Source organism: Lolium rigidum, unplaced genomic scaffold (assembly GCF_022539505.1).
Source record: "Lolium rigidum isolate FL_2022 unplaced genomic scaffold, APGP_CSIRO_Lrig_0.1 contig_24944_1, whole genome shotgun sequence".
Classification (NCBI taxonomy): domain Eukaryota; kingdom Viridiplantae; phylum Streptophyta; class Magnoliopsida; order Poales; family Poaceae; genus Lolium; species Lolium rigidum.
This window is the reverse complement of record NW_025900037.1, coordinates 83,766-92,678: the sequence shown is the minus strand read 5'-3', so window position 1 is coordinate 92,678 and position 8,913 is coordinate 83,766. Positions and strand designations below refer to the sequence as shown.

At 42.7% G+C, this 8,913-nt stretch overlaps 3 long non-coding RNA genes across 5 annotated transcripts; all 3 read left to right on the top strand.

Annotated features, from left to right (window-relative positions):
• Positions 1-5,320: 5,320 nt before the first annotated feature.
• On the top strand, positions 5,321-6,279 carry LOC124680695. The gene is made up of 3 exons (XR_006995565.1): positions 5,321-5,678; positions 5,802-5,892; positions 6,025-6,279. It is a non-coding gene; the product is annotated as an uncharacterized LOC124680695 (long non-coding RNA).
• Positions 6,280-6,294: 15 nt separating this feature from the next.
• On the top strand, positions 6,295-6,698 carry LOC124680694. Its single transcript, XR_006995564.1, has 3 exons — positions 6,295-6,319; positions 6,409-6,464; positions 6,640-6,698. It is a non-coding gene; the product is annotated as an uncharacterized LOC124680694 (long non-coding RNA).
• Positions 6,699-6,879: 181 nt separating this feature from the next.
• On the top strand, positions 6,880-8,712 carry LOC124680696. 3 transcript variants are annotated; one of them, XR_006995568.1, is made up of 5 exons: positions 6,880-6,970; positions 7,060-7,111; positions 7,221-7,273; positions 7,533-7,579; positions 8,639-8,712. It is a non-coding gene; the product is annotated as an uncharacterized LOC124680696 (long non-coding RNA). The 3 variants fall into 3 exon arrangements; XR_006995567.1 differs by having other exon boundaries at positions 8,652-8,710; XR_006995566.1 differs by lacking the exon at positions 8,639-8,712 and having other exon boundaries at positions 7,221-7,633.
• The last annotated feature ends 201 nt before the right edge of the window (positions 8,713-8,913 follow it).

Sequence of the window (8,913 nt, the reverse complement as noted above, 5' to 3'; positions counted from 1 at the left end):
CTTTAATTCTATAATAGATCTAGGGTTCAATCTAGTGGAATTGGGTAGAGAAAATGCTAAGCTTTCCAAATATATAAAATTTGTAAAATTTGGCCAAGTATATTTGGAGTTATTAAATATTTAGCAAGACATCTGATAGCAATTTCACTGAAAAAGAAATAAAGCAATTTGAATTCAAACGAGGGCGGGAAGGAGATTGGGCCGGCCCAGCGGCGGCCTGGGCCACGCGTGCATGGGGCATGCACGTCGGGCGCGGGCGACGCACGCGGTGCGTCGGATCAGGATCCGACGGTGCTGGGCCGTCGTCTTCCTCCCGACGCTGCTAACTTGCGGGGGCCCTAACTTTCACCTCGGAGCTCGGATTAAGGCGGGGTTGGTTGCGTTGGAAAGGTCTTTCCAAGGGCTACAACTTTGCTGTAGGGCTCGGGGGCTATGGTGATGAAAATATGGGCGGTTTTGAGGGATGCCGCCGGTGGCCGTGGCGAGCTTGTGGACGCCGGTGTGCGGCAAGGAGGGAGAGAGGGAGGCTCTAGGAGGGAGAGAGGGATGCTGCTATGTTGGGTGGTGATGTCCAAGGCGCGGAGGGCTGCTTATATAGGCTCCAGGGACGGGAACGCGACGTGGAGGTCATGGCGGGCGACGTCACGGTGCACGTCGTGTGCGGGGCTCTCCGGCGTGGCTTGGGCGTCAGAGAGTGAGCTCATGGTTAGGTGATGACGCGTGCATAGTGGCGAGTGTGCTGGTGTCGTGTGCAGTGCGCACGAGGACGTGGCCGACGTCGACGTCCTCACGTCCTGGCGTCGTCCTGGCGCGGGAGAGGGTCAACGTCCGTGTCTAGTAGGTGTTCTGAGGTGAGAGGAGGCTGGTGGCGCGGTGGGACGCGATGGGATGCAGTGTGCACGCAGGGAGGTGATGGTGTCCACGGGAGGGTGATCAAGTGGCTTGGCACGAGTGGTGTGGTCATCCACTTGCTCTCCTTGACATAGAGTCATGTCTAGCAGGTGTCTAGGGTCAATGTCAAGTGGAATGACATGGTGAGAGAGAGGGAAAAGAGCCAGGGCAGGTGGGTGCATGGTGGTGAGCATGTGAGTGGCATGGTGTGACATGGGCTATGCTATGCTTCTCCTGAGCTCAACCTTGGCATGGTGGGGGTCAGTGAGGTGAGGGAAGCTTATTTGACAAGGTGAGGGTGACTAGAGAGGGAGGAGGACAAGGGTTGGCATGTGATGTCATTTGGAGTGGCATGGTCATGTCTTGGCATTTTTTTTTGTGCAAAATCTTTATCCCTGGGTCCATGGCTTGGTCAAGTGGGGTGAGTCCAGGTGAATTGACAAGGTGAACAAGTGGAGAGGGGTCTAGAGCATGTACATCTAATATTTGTCAAAGTATATGTGACATAAGACAAGATTCTTGGGCATGGTGGTGATGGGAGGTGACCATGTACTTGGTGAGGTCATTCTAGGTGGGTTTGGGCACCAGGTAGTGTGGATGAGCACAAGGGAGAGAGAGGTGAGGTGATAGGAGAGTGGGTGGAATAGTGGTTGTACCTCTATGGCATCATTTTGATTATTTAACAAGGTCTCATGTGTGATGACTTTTGACCAATTTTTGTGATGGATGGGTTCTAAATGATGTTGGGCAGCCATGTATGGCATTGGTTTGAGATTTGGAATGGATTTGTGAAAATCCTAAATTTTGAGGGAATCTAGAATTTGTTTCAAAGTGGCATTTTGGTTTGACTATTGTGAACAATGGTCAAAGATCTGGTCAAAGTGGTCAACATCAAAAGTGTTCATCTTGATGAGGTCTTGGATGAGGTGCAAAAAGTTGAGAGGGTTTGGTTTGAGAATCTCCTAATAAAAAGGCTCAAAGTGGGTATGATATTAAAAATGTCAATTTTGACCATTAGTGTATGTAAGCTCATTTTGATTTCATATTTGATTTGAGTTGAGTTTCTTTGGTTACAAAAGTGTTTATTACCCATTTCCAACCAATGGGGCAAGCCAAAAGGGTCTAGGTTAAAGATTTGCAAAATTTGGCTAAGTGTATGTGAGTGAATTTTGGGGATTTTCTCCCTATTTGATTTCTCCCCATTTGAGTGGACTTTTGTTGACTCTAATGTGGTTCTTATTAGTTTAGAAACATTTTCCAACCATTGAAACCAATTCAAAAGGTCTTGATCAAATATTTGCATAATTGGCCATAACACATAAGAGGTGATGTGTCATATTTCATTAAACTTGTAAATTGTTCATCTTGCTTCACTTGGACATGGGTTAGGGTCAATTTAGTGTTATATTAGGTTTGGAGATGGTTTCCCATCATTTGGTCAAGGTTTAAAGTCATAGGGCAAAATTGGTGAAATGGCTATGTGTCTCATATGCCTCTATGCATATGTTGCCTTTGATTTTTAATTTGACTTGGCTTGACCCAATTGATGTTGTTGAGTGTTGAAATGGTATATAGGAGTGCTCCAACCATTCACCACAATTCCTAGGGTCAAGATCCTCAATTTCACAAATTTGTTATTTGCTCTCATATGCCTCTATGGCATTATTACTTTCTTTTTAAAATCCATTATTTCACTTTGGATTGGGTTTGAGAAGTACTAGATAAGGTATATGAAGCTTTTCCAATCCTCTAATTAAAGTGGAAAGGTCTAGGGTAAAGTTTTATAAAAATAGCCATAGGCACATATGCCTTTTTCTTATTTGAATTCTTTTTATTTTATTTTAACTTGGATGGTAAAAAGGAATGTGAGGTTTAGGGTTTAAGATTATTTCAAAAACTATTTTAAACAAGCAATCATGGCAATAGCACAATAATTAAACAAGATCTCTATGGATCAACTTAATTTAATAAAAGTTTTTGTTGGTTCCAAAATTTGGAACTAGGGAAATTCATTTTGTTTGTTTTGAAATTTTTGGGATGTTACAGGTTCCTTGCCACTTTCGACCATGTTGTGGGCATCATTTCGGGTTCCCGTACCACGACCAGTCCTTTTCAGGAGTCCCGAACCCGATGCCATAATATTTGTTTGAAAAAAATTCAAACCCGCACAATATTTGTTGAAATAAATGAATAAGCATTTTTAAATAGCTAAATAAAAGAAGTATGAATTTTGAAAAATTTATTTTTTCTAAAACATTAATTGGAGCATTGACATGTTGAACCCACTTGTCGATTTTGCTATCAACATGACTAACTAGCTGATTAGATAACCAAGTGGTGAAATTTGCAACATATTAGACCACCACATGGTGGAACCTGCAAAAAAAATGTCCAAGTGGTGGTTTGTGCAACATATAGTACAGTATATGGTAGTACAAGATGAATGTGCACTGCCGTGGGCTCGTGGTAATATATCATGATGATGGCAAAGGATCTTTTCTCTGCTGAAACTGTCCAGAGCTGATTTGATGAGAAAAAATACAGCTCCACGGCGTGCAAGGACAGTATACAGTACATTAACTTCTTCTCGGGTCACACGCCTTCACGACAGGTGCAATAGTGCAGCAGAGACCAGAGAGAGAAGGCACGCCGTAGTACTCGTATTATTGATTTCAATTCAAATTGTTTTTTTTGCCTGCTTCTCCGTCTTCTTCATCTCCATCTTCTCTGCCGACCCTGCCTACACCAGCAGCCCCTGCACCACCGCCGCCATGCCTTTTTCGGATCATCTCGAGCCACTTGTTTGATGGTACTAGTAGGAGTTGTGGACTTTTATCCATATCGCTCTACCAGCTGCCGCTCGCACTTGTCCTCCAATACCTCATACCCAAACGCCGGCGTCCCACTCCCACACCCCCACACCCACTTGACCGCATCCTTCCAATGGCGAGATCGATCAATGAGAGTGGCGGTTCTTGGGTGTTTCTCGATGGCCCCTTGAAGAAATCGCATCCCGATGCGATGTCATCACCGCCGCGAGCCTCGTCGGTTCATGCAAGTTTTATCATGATTCAGCAACACAAAGTGTAGCTCTGCACGCATCTCGGCCGTTTGGCATGCCCTCTCGTTCTTCATACTCACCAAGCCGAGGTACCGCCGCGCACAATCCCTTCTCCCGCGTCCACAAGTTCAAGCAGAAGGGTGCGCAGAAGGACAAGCAGCATGATGCAAAAGATCGCAAGGGTACCTTGTGCCAACTGACGCCGCTGGACAGGATCTCTTCCGATGCCGTGATTCCAGATGGTGGTACGGGCATGTGGGCAGACGCGAATGGAGATTGGATCGCCCTTCTTGGGTTCCCACGGAATTGGGAGCTTGTCAATGTGTACACCGGTCGCCGGATTCCTCTACCACCAATAAGTGAGTTTAAATCCACCCGGATAAACTTGTGTTCGAGTCTAATGATCAACATCTTCAACTCGCTTGAAGATAGCTATTTGCCGAGTTCCAACAGTTGCTTCAAATTATACTAGTTTCTCTCGTTCTTGCCATCTTCAACGCGCAATTGCAGTCCTTCACTGTGCTTCTAGCAGATGGACAGTTCTTGACAACCAGTTCTTAGCGTACGGCTACTCCGATGCAATCATCCACAAGGGTATTGTATTTGTTGTAACTCAGACAGGCGAAGTTTATGCATGGAATCAACTTTCTTGGGGTAATTTTTCTCATCTCATATGATGTGTTTTCGCTATTACCTGCTAGTTTCAGATTTAGCTTTAGCCTTTTTCTTTTTGTTGTGCAGTTTTCGTGTCATGCATGTACCTTTCCCCTCTATATTCAATCAAAATCAGCAGCGATATGCCTTTGAGTCAAAATAAAGTACTCCCTCCGATCCAAATCAAATTGACTCAGCTTTGTCTAGCCAGTGCATCTAGCTAGACAAACTTGAGTCAATTAATTTGTGCATATCTAGCTAGACACATCCAGTTGAGTCAATTAATTTGGATCGGAGGCAGTATTTTAGCTACATTGAGAACAAGTAAGTGCGTGTGGGTTGGAGCACTTCCTAGACTATCCACGATAGCCGCGCTGCACGCCTGGGTTGGTCGCTGGTGTTGCTTTGCTGCTATCCATTGGCCCACGTGTGAAGACGCATTTGGCTCGGCTGATAAGGAAAGGAAAAAAAGTATCAGGAGAGGAAAAGCAGGCACCGACAGAGCGATAGAAACCCTATCAACAATCCCTCTTGTGCCGCCGCCGCTGCTCGCGCTTCCCCTCCCCTTGACGTCCTCGACGCTTCTCTTAGACTTCCGCGCCCGTCTGCAGCAGCAGGAACGGCTCCATTACCTTCTATGCCGCTCTCTCACCCACCACCCTCCGCATCGGCCGAGGCGCGACGGGGTCTTCCGTTTATCCGGCGCCGCACAGACAGATTGAAGAAAAGAATACAGGACGACGGGCGTGATGGCCGCCGATTCGCGCGGCCCTCCTTCTTCTTGCATGCTCTTCTCCTTATCGCTCCGGGGCAACGAATGATTTCTGAGAGGTGCGCCCTCTTCCTGTCCTCCCTCCTTCTCCATTTGATTTGGTCGCCAGGCGTAAGAAGATTAGCTCACGGTCGTGAATGTCTTCTGCATGAGACCTGTTTGTGGATATGCCGGCGTACACTACCGTTGATTGTTGTGATCGTCGGCTATCGGAACTGCAAGATGAGGTCCATCTGCCTGGATTGGTTATCAAGAAGAGCATCCATGGGGCCATGGTGGCTGCCACGAGCAGACATGCTGGTGAGGCGTGCCTCGTACAGACTCGATCCTGAAAACTTCAGTTTGCTTTATTTTACTTGCATCTGAGAATTATTTGGCACTTTTTTTTGTTGTTGACACTCAATTTTCTTCCTAATATTTCAGGGGTATCTGGTAAAAAAGAACTATACAATTATACAATTAAGTTGATGGCAATGTTGGGAGTGTTTGGAGCAATTATTAATATCATAAAGATGTATCCTTGAGTTAATCTGATATTTTTCTGTTAAAAATGGCATCACATTCCATCGGTTTTGATAAACTGGTCGCACACTGCATTGAATTCCCGTTTTGAGATAACATATTATTCTCCTTCACATCACCATAGGTCTAACCGTGACTATCATTTGACTGCAACTTCATTGGCAAATATGCCTCAGCTTCATTGGGAAATATGTCACACTTCATTATTCTTGAGCGAGAAGAACTTCATTCTATTAAATGGAATTCGTGTGCTGCAATTAGCGACTGCAACTTCCTTGGCAAATAGGCCTCCGTGTGACTTGTGGCGCGATGATTTCCTCGGAAAGGTACCGGTATGTGTGCGCCGGTAACAACTCGTCAAGCAGGCCAGCGCTACAGTTCTTTCTCTAGGTGCCATTCGTGTCTATACCTTAAACATGGTATGAAACGAATTAACTTCCCTGTGTATTTTGTACTGAATATTTAATATTTACTTCTGAGCCACTTTGGTTTTATGTTCTTGATTCAGTTCTAGGAACCGGTGGAAAAGAATACTAGCAATATTGTCCAATCAACAAGATCAAGGTACATTAGATTTTTTTTTTTTTTGCTTTTTCAAAGCATTGTATTTTACTGATGATAACAAGGAATAAACTTTCATTTTGTTGAATGCCTTAATTAATAAAGGGTCCAAATTAGTTTGCTTTTTTATTTTGTTGGCATTTTTATTTTTGTTGTCGCTGATCTTCAACTACTGCAGGTGGAGCAAGGAGGAACAGTCAGCAGATTTCACATTTATTTTGCTAAAGCTGCATGTTACTGCAATTAAATATTAGTGTGCCTTTGCTCAGCGGGCTATCATGGAGTTCTCGTTGAGTCATTGTTGGGCATGGTATGTAGCCTATTTAGCATTTACTTGGTTGGTTTCAAGTGTGCAATTGAAAATAGGCATCCCAAAACTGGTTTCATGTATTTGCAGTTTGCGGCTAGATGATGACATATTTGATCCTGCTGATCAACACCACGTTGTCTAGATGTTGGTCTTTCATGGCAAGATCATTTGTGGATTTTGAAATGCTTTGTCCTTACCTGTAAGTAACTTGCATCAGTCATGTGTTCACTAATATAACTATTCCCTTTGTTATTGAATAATGTGGTAACTTAAACTCCCACTTTATAGATATGTGCTAGAGAAAGAAAGACTTCAGAAGTTCACGGCAGAACTTTGACAAGTTAGGTCCCATTTTCAGATGACGTTAAATATGTTTATATTACCAACTTATTATAGTATTATCTATGGTGCATTCTGTTTAGATATATGTATACTGGTTTTTCATGAAGGTGTTTGGCATTGTTCGTAGACGCAATACTCAAATTATCCCCGTGATGCCAAAGTGAGTTTCTTCCTCTCAAATTAAGCACTTGATATGTTTACCATTAGTATTATATTACTTTCATCAATGATTAAGGTTGATGGGTGAGGTTTTCATCCTTATACGTCACCATACATGGCATTATTCGTCACCATCATGTTTCTGGCTTATTACAATTTGCTTCGTATTGTTATAGTTGTCCTATAATTGCTCTTGATATCTTGAATCATCATATTCTTGTGTGGTAATGATCTGTTTGGTGGTTTTCCATAACCCATAGGTTCCTTCGTGGGAGATTTTCATGGACGCATGGGCTGACTTGATGTGGTTGGTTTTGTGATCTACTAGCTTGGGTTTTCCTCTGCATTTGAAATAGAGTAGTATGCCTTTAATACCATCTGTACTTTTTCATATAAAGAAATGAAAGGTTGTTGCATTCTCTGTCAGTTAAAGACCTTTGTTTCCATCTGTTTGAATGATTGGCTTATTTGGTAGAGAATTTTTTTATAGATTTGATTGTCTCTCTGTTGAGAGCGCGCATAACAATAACAAGTCTAGAAATTAGCTGTTTTATCTCGCACTTTTTAGTGATCATAATTGGTTAAAGCTTCTGATTCTGCTTATAATGTTCTAATACACCAGTTCTGTTGCTCTTTATGACTGGTTGTCAGATTATTGGACGAGATATGGATTTTGGATGACTGATGGTGAAAGCATAAAAAATATGATAAAATAAGCATTCAGCTATGTACACTCTAATATGTTATTAGTATTTTAATAGTAGATGTAAGTTATAGGATAAATTGTTATATTCCGAAGTACGCCCCCACCCCTGTTTGTTAAGTAATTAAAAAATCCTAATTTATCTGTCCTTAGTTCCTTTGTTTTGTACCGCCATGAGGTTTGCGTTTGCTACTAATTGGTTTCATGATTTGTTGTTATTTTCTGCTCACATTCTCTACCAAGAACTAAGCATGTCAGCCCCGTCTCATGATCCTATAGCTACGCTTTTCCTTCACCGCCATTCGATTCTTTTTTTAGGAAGTCCATTTAAAATATGCATGCAAGTTGACTGCTTTGCAGGCTTACTATTGCTGGTTTAGATAGAAGAGTAACACCTCAGAAAAGCTTTATATTCTTTTGGTAGAGTAGTGAACATATATAAGATATTTAAATGTTATTTTGGGTACTGTTTATTGGCTATGTTAAGTGTTGTTTAGATCGCATATTCAAAAGGCAATATACTAGGTGGCTTAACCTCTCTGCTTACACGGAGAAAACAAGTAGTACTTAGGCTGCCATTTAGTTTTTAGGGCAGTTATTGATAGATGGTGGAATTTATATTTGTACACGAAGTTGATGTGTTGTTTATCACACGGTGGCTAGGTTATTCTTGCAGTTTTGTCAGGACTGGAAGGGTTTCTCCGTGGGGGCATAGAGGAAGAAAGAATCATGGTGCCTCCATGTGTTTCAGGGTAATTTCCATAGGCTATAAGATTCTATTGTGAGCATGCAATGCCATTGCGTTTAAATGGTTACAGATTAGGCATGTGGTCTACTGCCTCCAAGCAATTCAGAACAATATTACTACAACCTCTATCCCAAAAAGGATGTTGCAGATTTATCTAAATTTGGATTTATCTATTCTTTTTGGGACAGTC